The sequence below is a fragment of the Lytechinus pictus genome, chromosome 5, assembly GCF_037042905.1.
Source record: "Lytechinus pictus isolate F3 Inbred chromosome 5, Lp3.0, whole genome shotgun sequence".
In the NCBI taxonomy this organism is placed as follows: domain Eukaryota; kingdom Metazoa; phylum Echinodermata; class Echinoidea; order Temnopleuroida; family Toxopneustidae; genus Lytechinus; species Lytechinus pictus.
Window position 1 is genome coordinate 18862129 of NC_087249.1, and position 9179 is coordinate 18871307.

A 9179-nucleotide genomic window follows, 5' to 3' on the forward strand; every position below is an offset into this window, starting at 1 on the left:
GGTCTGAAATGTCATAGTAAATTATTCCATTATTGTTATTATCAAGTGCGTTAGAAAAAATATTATCAAGTATTGTATTGGATACGGTTGTAATTCTAGTAGGTTTATTTATAAGATGTTGAAGTCCAAAAGATGATAATAGATTTGTAAAATGTTGAGCGATTGCATCCCTGATAGCAGACACGGTCGTAATGACGTCATTAACTGATCGTAAAGTGGTAATACTCGTCATGTCGTCGTATTTATGACGTTCTTACGACGTCATTTTGACGACTTAGAATGGCAACTTTCATTTGCATTTTTATTTGACCAGATTATGACGTGATTACGACGTCATTTACTGACCAATTTACGACAAGTAAATTTGCTTTCTTATATGACCAGATTATTACGTGATTACGACGTCATTTATCGACCAATCTGCAACAAATGAATTTGCATTTTTATATGACCACATTATGACGTGATTATGACATCATTTATTTACCAAACAACGACAAAGAAATTTGCGTTTTCATATGACCACATTACGACGTGATTATGACATCAAATTTTACCAATCAACGACCGTAGAATTTACAAGTTTAATTTCAAAGCCACATACTATTTTGCCATTTTTTCAACCTTGCCATGTTAGCAAGGCTATTTCTACTTATAAAAGGAAAAGTAAAACTAAAAAAAGTATATAATTCTTCAAAGAAAAAAAGTTTCAAAAGCAGTGGCAAAAATAATCATTTCTTAACTGGTTGCCAACCAAACCAAACTAGGTCGAGGAAGCTTCATATGTCAAAGAAGTTTGTATCTATTTTAAAACTTTTTTTTCGCAAGTGGTGTCATGCCCCGGTGTCATGCAAACCCCCTATCTAGTTAGCTCACCCCCCCCCATGCACGCCCCCCCCCCTATAAAAAATTCATGATCCGCAGAATTAATTCGCCGCCGGGCGTCGAGCCTGCGCATGCGCGCTGCACTGCATGCAACTGGCGCTGCTGCGCATGCAGCTCAGTCGCAACCATTTAATTTGAAAAATTGGAATGCGCCCGTTTTTCGCCGGTAAATGTTGCAGCCTAATTTTGGATCGAGAATTAAGTGCGACGAAGATGGCCGTTAATAATAGTTTTACTACTTTAAGAACACGGTTCAGATTTGGATAACGACTTCGAAGGCATTCGCAGCTCAGGAGACCAAACAGTAAGTTAGATAACCATCTTCTAAGATTTTCTTTTCGGAGCGCGGCTTGCCTTTGGCTTTAGATTTCGTGCACTGACACCGCCCGGCCGGGGTGGCTGCCCCGAGCGCCGGCATGCTGAATAGGACAGGCTGCGCTGGTGGGCTCAGGGCCCAAGTCTGCACAGACACAGTGCACACTTTACTTAGTTTAAGGTAAATGCCAGTTGTGGTAACGATATCAAAATGAGTTCGTACAGAATCCAATGAAATGACCACCAAAGTGTCTGTCTATATTTATAAATAATATACCGGTAGGCTATGTGCCAAAGCCAGGATTCTGGAAGAAATTGTGTAATTGCTGCGAAATAGCAAAAAAAGCACAGGATTCGGGTCAACTCGAGCCAAGGCAAGCGTCGGGCCGGGCCGACATTAATCAGAGCAATAATAACTGTCCCACGTGCTCTTATCTGTGTTGGTGATCTTCAGTTTGAACATTTTTCAGCGTAGATTTCAAGATTTCACAAAGTTCAGTTTATGTAATTGTAAGTAACTGTACCAGATCTACATCATGTATACCCAGTTGTTGTGTGTCCGGACAGGTTGTGTGTCCGGACGATCAATTTTAGAAAGTCATTTGGAAAAAATTACAAGCGAAGTTTCATCAAATTTTAGTACAAAATTTTAGAAAATATTATAGAGAATAAAATAGAAGATGATTACAACTCTTGAATTCATATTTTTAGTGTAATCTTAAGACAAAAAAGAAGGCTTCAAAAATATAAAGTGTCCGGACACCCGATCCCCCATCCTACTATGTAGATCCTCGATGATATACCGTACTGACAATTTTTTTAATCCTAAATCTACCGGGGTATTTTGATTCTTGTCATTCCCGGGGGGGGGGGGGTATTATTGCCCCCCCCCCCCCTTATAAGATCTCGGCCGTGGATTGCACGATCACAACGAAAATTTGCATGATGGTAGAGAATGACGTAATATGTTGCATTGGTAAATTTCACTGAATTCATATTTTTTTATTTTATATGAATTAATTATGCTAATTTATTCATGAAATCATACTTTTTGCTCTGATTCACTAAATAAAGCTCCTAGAATGCTATTTTTTGGGTGAAAATATTCTTTATAGCATTCCTAACAATTGTGAATGAAAAAAAATCTGGTACCAAGACCGATTTCTTATGTATTTTATTTATTTTTTAATCATGTATTTCTTTGTTTTTTTACATTTTGTTTTTTATTACAAGTATTTTCGATGGAAATCGTTCTAGACTTAATTCTAATCATAAACAAGGCAAAATTAATTAAGTTTAATCAGTAAAAGTAGAAATAATGATAAATTTATGAATTTTGGCTAAATACACAATTTGCATTGGATTTGTACATGAAATCATGTTTATGAGCAATTTTGGGTCTGACATGCACTTACATAATGTTGCGTAATGTCGTAACCGCGTACCCGGGTGTCACCAATTTGGTCTCAAAATTTGCGCGAGACTTGAAAGTAAAAAGTCAGTGAGCGGCGCGATCAAATTTTTTTGCGCGACAGCGTAGTGATGAAATTTGTTGAGGGGGGGGGTCAAATTGACCCCCCCCCCCCAGTTTAATAAGGGTTAAGGCCGTCACATGGAATGCCCTATATTCATTATTTTTCTACCAAAAGCACCATTTTGAGTAAGATTTTTAATGAATAGATCTGTTTGACATTTCAGGAGAAAGAGAGGGAGACACAAAACCACCTGTCTCGGTGTCACACATGAGGAGTTGAGGAGGAGATGAAGTCAGTGAATATTACCTGGCCTGGGGGAGTTTCCAGAAGAAGGCCAAGAATCGCTGGATGCCAGGAGTGGAGATCCTTCGTTGCTGCCCTACATGATAGGAGGCATCGGGCAGTAGGTAAGTTAGAAGGCTATTTCAGATGTAAAGCCTTTTTTTTGGGGGGGGGGGGATCATTGGGAATCTCTATTATCAGAATCACGCAGATTTGGGTGTGCACAAACTCGGGGCACCTTATAATCTGTTAATGGTCCTGACTGTACTTCGAGGACTCTGTGATATTTTTTCATTGTATTTTCATTCACGGAGCCTAGACAAGTCTCCTTTGCCTGTAGAACTTTGTACACTAAGATGGATTTCCCTAGAAAATCCACCCTTCCCACAATAATTTTGGGGCAAACATTTAATTTGTCCAATTTGTAAGCTTTTGTACTCTAAATGCATACAAAGGCTTAAAAAATTTTAATTGTTGGAAGGTAAAATTTTTGAAGGATCACTTTCTTACAATTCCCACGCTATATAACGCAATGACATGAACTTTAACTCGAGTGACGTACGTATGCAAGAAATACAGAATTGGTGCACATGCATAGCTGATTGATTCATTGTGCTAGTACTGGTACTAGATCGGTTTGGACGTTCTAATTTCAATGACAAGTTTAGATGGTAAATTGGCGCTAATAAAATTTTGCATTGGTCGATCTCGCGATGCCAGAAAACTAATTCCACCTCAAAATTTGTCAGATTTTTTTTGCAAAATATATATTTAATTGATCCTTGACCTGAATTTAAGCCAAATCAGGCATAGGGAATGGCTGTATTTCAGCCTCGAAGTTCGAATTATCGGTCCTGACAGTCCTGGTTACCCCATAACCATTTAAAACACATAAAAAAGGCATGAATTAAAATTGTAATTATAAAAAAATAATATGTTTTATGTGTCAAATAAATTGATTCTAAAATTTCCTTCCTTATACAGAGATGGTTAAAGGTCTTGAGGGCATCATGCCCCCCCCCCCCGACTTGACTTAACATGTTAATATTTGAAGTATAAAATATGTAACAAACCCCACATCGTTTTTTAATCATTTAAAATAAATTGGAAATTAATATTGAAACCATCTAGTTTTTAATGAAGATTAATAAATAGTTTATGTAGAAAAGGTTTTTATGTTTCTCCTCTTCTGTTATTTTTGCAGATGCTGTAATTTGAAACGGAAGGTGTCCTGCCAATAAATTTTCATCCCACCTGAACTGCCTTGCCTGCCTGCACCCAGTCATCTGTTCCTGAGCATTTTCATTTTCCTCTATTTTTCATCATCGTTTGTTTCGGCCTGTATGAAGTGAATTTCACATTGATTGGTGGAGCTGCTAAGTTGGCATTACAGGGCCACGCCGGGGTATGATCCTTTGGGTTGAACATCATGACTGCTAGTTGGTCGGCAAAGGTGATGGGATCGATCAATGTCACATGGAGTAAGATCGATACCAATCTGCTTTGCTACATTTCGAACAATCTCATACGGATACGGATATTATTGCGACAGGAGTACTGCTCGATGTGGTCAAGCCTATTTGACAAAGCATTATGGTGTTAGTCATGTTATCAGAAACCGATTTTTCAAAATCACGGAGTTGCTTCAATTTAGTATCGATAGATATTTCAAGAACGTGTAGACTAGTGAGCTTTTCATCAAGAATTTCACGCAATTTATTTTCGCGCTTATCCATGTCATCATTGAGTTTTTGTCTCTCGCGTTCCATTGCCACGGCCACCGCTCTTTGAACGACTGTATCAATATGATCTAGGTATGCTGGGCTTTGTTTAGATCCAGTTAATGATGAAGCAGAGGATTGTGTACATGCGTTAGCCGAGTGCAAGCGGCCTCTTGATCTGGTGGATATCTTAGACATGTTAGAGATTATGTAATGATATAATTGAAAAGTGGGATGGGCTGTGCATCTGCCAACTCACCAGTCAACCAATTAGAGATGGCCTTCCAAAGTGACACAGCACGAAAATATAAATATGGGACTGGTCTAGTCAACACATAGATCCTGAAAAAACCATGGAGACTGCAGACGCAAAATGACTTCCATACATAAAGATATGATGCACAATTTCCAGTGGGTTCAAAACACTGAACACATGCTATGCTGATACACAGACTATCATAAGAACTTTATCAAGCAAAGGAAATCTGGTATGAAATCTCTCAGCTCACATAAAAAGCCTACGTAGCTACATGTAGGGAAGAAAATGCGTAATTGCTGAGAAATGAGCAAAATAAGCATGTAATTCTATCAAATGTCAGGTATTTTTCGAATCGATTATAATACACAGTCCCACATATGCTTTTCTGTGTTTACAGCGATCACCAGAATTATCAATTTTAAGTTTAAAAATTCATGATTTTACAAAGATACAAGTTTACATTAATGTACCAGATGTAGATTATGTACAATATATTGACAATTAACTTTGATTTTATAGATTTTCTCAAGAAATAATTGTTTGCTGCAACTACTGTCTTTTCCTTCTAAGTGATAGTGTAATACAACAGTTCCACAAACTATTTTCATCAGACTTATTGATGCATGATTCTTTCACCCAAATGCAAGCTTCCATAAATCCTGAAAACTTTGCAACTCAGGTATTTTTTTTTTTACATACGGTACAGTATATTTTTTCCTACATTACATAGTTGCCTTAAGTTAATAGCGCACCTCTAGTAGTAACTATCTTAAAATGAGTTCGAACAGAATCCAACAGAATTACCAGCAAAGTGTATGTATATATAAAAGATGTGTGCCAAAAAGCTCGGGAAGAAAATGTGTAATTGCTGAGAAATTAGCAAAATAAGCATGTAATTCTATCAAATGTCGGGTATTTTTCAAATCAATCATAATACACTGTCCTGTCCCACATATGCTTTTCTGTGTTAGTGATCATCAGAATTATTGATTTTAAGATCAAAATTCATGATTTTACAAAGATACAAGTTTACATTAATTTACCAGGGCCCCGTCTTACAAAGAGTTATGATTGATCCGATCAATCGCAACTATGGACGGTCAGCAACGTTAACATCTATTAAGCATGTTTGTTCAAAATATTTTCTAGCTATGATGTATGTTCATGCATTCATTGTTTTCTCAAAAATTCGCTGCGCTTCTCTTTGCATACAAAGGACATTGTGGAAATTTTTCGTAGAAAAAAATTATGACACTGATGGATTTCCATAGAGTTATGATTGATCGGATCAATCGTAACTCTTTGTAAGACAGGGCCCAGATCTAGATTATGTACAATATTTTGACAATTAACCTTAATTTAAAAGACTTTCCGAAGAAATAATTGTTTGCTGCAACTACTGTCTTTTACCCCTGGCCCTAAGTGATAGTGTAATACAACCCAAACATTTCATAAGAATTAATGTACATGTATGATTCTTTCACCCAAATTCGAGCTTCCATAAATCGTGAAACTATTCCAACTCGGGTATTTTTTTTTTACATACAGTATATTTTTACCTACATTACATAGTTGTCTAAAGTTGAAGGTATATTTAATTACAATTTCAACGAAAAAGCTTTATTCTTGGAGATCATTATGCCTCTGTTATGTATTAATGTGTATTTATACATGTACATGTACAATTGTATGTATTGGTATAACAAACATTGTAATTTCATTCCTTTGACCCTAATACTGCATTTTCATAGAAAAGTGTTTTTTTTTCAATCTATTTAGAGTTTTCAACATTTTGTATTCCTTTTTTTTTTCCTGGTAATATGTTATGCAACTTTTATTTATTAATAGAATATTTGCCACGATTTCGTAATTGAAATGCGTACATGTATTTGATTTCGTTTTCCATTTTTGTATATATTCTTTTTCGGGGGGGGGGGGGTCATGTTCTTGAGACTGAGACAAGTTATGCAAGGCCCTGGCATGGAGGATCATTATATTGTTACTGGGAATGCTGGACATTGTCAGACCACCTCAGTATTCACCAAATATAGATAATCCTCAATGACAAGGTCTTTGAAGTGATGTGTGTATGTACATTGCATGTAGAATTTAATGTTTAGGTCATTATCACGTCAGAATACGTTTAGATATCATAGTTCACTCCAAAAGACGTCATATTCATTTCAATATGCGACGTCAATATGACGTCTATTACTAGTCAGCAATATGTTGCAAAGTCGTCATTCAGACGTCGTAGTTGACTTATAAAGACGTCATAATTACATCAATATGACGTCTGAAACTGGTCAGGAATACGTCGCAAAGTTGTCATTAAGACGTCGTAGATGACTTTTAAAGACGTCATAATTACATCAATATGACGTCTAAAACCGGTCAGGAACACGTTGCATGGATGTCATTAAGACGTCGTTGTTGACTCTCAAAGACGTCATAATCACGTCAATACACGACGTCAATCTGACCCTTGATACTGGTCAAGAAAACGTTGTAAAAACGTTGCTCAGACGTCATTAAGACGTCGTAGTCACTCTTGGAGACGTCATAATGACGTCAATATACGACGTCATAATGACGTTATTCGCGGGTGCAAGATCCCGTCAATAAGACGTCATGTTACGACGTCAAAATGACGTGACACTCGTCGTTAAACTGACGTAATTATGACGTCATTTTTACCAGTTTCTGCTATCAGGGATTGTAGGGAAATGATAGATCAATGTTAAAGTCACCCATGATATAAATATCTTTGTTTTCACGCGAAATTGAATCAAGACTGGCTTCCAATTCATTTAAAAATGTTTCAGCTAAACTGATTGGGGGTCTATAAATAACACCGATTATTTTATTTTTATTTTTAGCATTAGTAATTTCTATGAATAAGGATTCTATATTTTTCAGCTCAATATCATGTCTTAATTTGAAATTCAAATCATTATGAATATAGAAAGCGACACCGCCCCCCTTACCAATTTTACGATCAATGTGGAGAAATTTGTAGTTATCGATATTGAGAATGGGAGGTGATGTTGAATGCAACCAAGTCTCTGTGAGACCAATGATAGAAAATGGAAATGTATCAAGAATGGATAAAAGTTCGCAAAGCGTATCAAAATTTTTCTGTAAGCTTCTTATATTTACGTGCATTAAACTAAAGTAATCTGGAATAGAATTTGGAACTGTTTTGTTGAAAGCATTATTGAATTCGTTAGCTGTATAATATTTACTTTGGGGTGAAAAGATTTCAGCATTCAGTAAATCTGTTGAGTCAAACATGAAAGAACAATGTATGGCATATGGCGAGTTAAAGAAGTAAGCGAAATAGTGCTCGGTGTGTGCAAGTGCAAGAGGTGTAGGCTAAAAGCAATGAATAAAGAGTCCGTATTCATGTTCACCTTTGCGTGACGATCTGACAGACTCGTATGGCGCGCCATTTGTTTCATAAAGGCGATAAACTCAGTTTATCGCCGAAAAACCTAGTTTATCAATCGAAAAACCTAGTTTTTCAATTGAAAAACTAAGTTTTTCGCCGATAAACTTAGTTTTTCGCCGATAAACTAAGTTTATCACTTGAAAAACTAAGATTATCAAGAAAAACTAAGTTTATCGCCGAAAAACTTAGTTTTTCGATTGAAAAACTAGGTTTTTCTTGATAAACTTAGTTTTTCAATTGAAAAACTAAGTTTATCGTCGAAAAACTAAGTTTTTCACTGATAAACTAAGTTTTTCAATGAAAAACTAGGTTTTTCAATGAAAAACTAGGTTTTTCAAGTGAAAAACTTAGTTTTTCTCGATAAACTTAGTTTTTCAAGCGATAAACTCAGTTTTTCATTTGATAAACAGAGTTATTTGATAAACTAAGTTTTTCAAGTGATAAACTAAGTTTTTCGAATTGAAAAACCTAGTTTATCGAATTGAAAAACCTAGTTTATCGAAATTGAAAAACCTAGTTTATCACTTGAAAAACCTAGTTTATCGCCGATAAACTAAGTTTTTCAAATCTGATAAACTAGGTTTTTCAATTTCGATAAACTAGGTTTTTCAATTCGATAAACTAGGTTTATCGCCTTTATGGGACAAATGGCGTCCCATAAGGACGCCATTTGTCCCATAAAGGCGATAAACTCAGTTTATCGCCGAAAAACCTAGTTTATCGAAATTGAAAAACTAGGTTTTTCGATTCGATAAACTAGGTTTTTCGATTTGAAAAACTAGGTTTTTCAA

General features: G+C 36.0%; 1 long non-coding RNA gene across 1 annotated transcript; it reads left to right on the forward strand.

Annotated features, from left to right (window-relative positions):
• The first annotated feature begins 1037 nt into the window (after positions 1-1037).
• On the forward strand, positions 1038-6685 carry LOC135154256 (uncharacterized). Its single transcript, XR_010293675.1, has 3 exons — positions 1038-1189; positions 2899-3082; positions 4162-6685. It is a non-coding gene; the product is annotated as an uncharacterized LOC135154256 (long non-coding RNA).
• The last annotated feature ends 2494 nt before the right edge of the window (positions 6686-9179 follow it).